Source organism: Buceros rhinoceros, unplaced genomic scaffold, assembly GCF_000710305.1.
Source record: "Buceros rhinoceros silvestris isolate BGI_N320 unplaced genomic scaffold, ASM71030v1 scaffold24834, whole genome shotgun sequence".
In the NCBI taxonomy this organism is placed as follows: Eukaryota; Metazoa; Chordata; class Aves; order Bucerotiformes; family Bucerotidae; genus Buceros; species Buceros rhinoceros.
This window is the reverse complement of record NW_010407974.1, coordinates 13230-13602: the sequence shown is the minus strand read 5'-3', so window position 1 is coordinate 13602 and position 373 is coordinate 13230.

The window sequence follows — 373 nt, the reverse complement described above, 5'->3', positions numbered from 1 at the left end:
GCCAGCCGCCGCGGGAAGAGCACAGCCGGACTTTCTCCTTGTTTTTATCCGTTTCTGCAGGATCATGTATTTATAAGGGATGAGGTGGGCCACAGGGATCGCAGGCCCTCCCATCCCCTCTCCTCTGCAAAGGGGTCAGGCTTTTTTTTTTTCTTCCCCTCTCCCCTCTCCTAATTATTTTCTTGTTGTTGTTGTTGGCATAGCAACTAGATATTGCACCGAAAGATGTTTTAGCTCGGGGTGTGGGGGATGCAAAATGTTTGATTTCTCTGTGTATCTCCAGTGTATGCGAGATCAGCCACCTTCCTGGGCGTAGTCAGTTCCACCTCAGACCCCCCCCCCGACCCCTCTCTTTTGTTACGATATTTGTTTC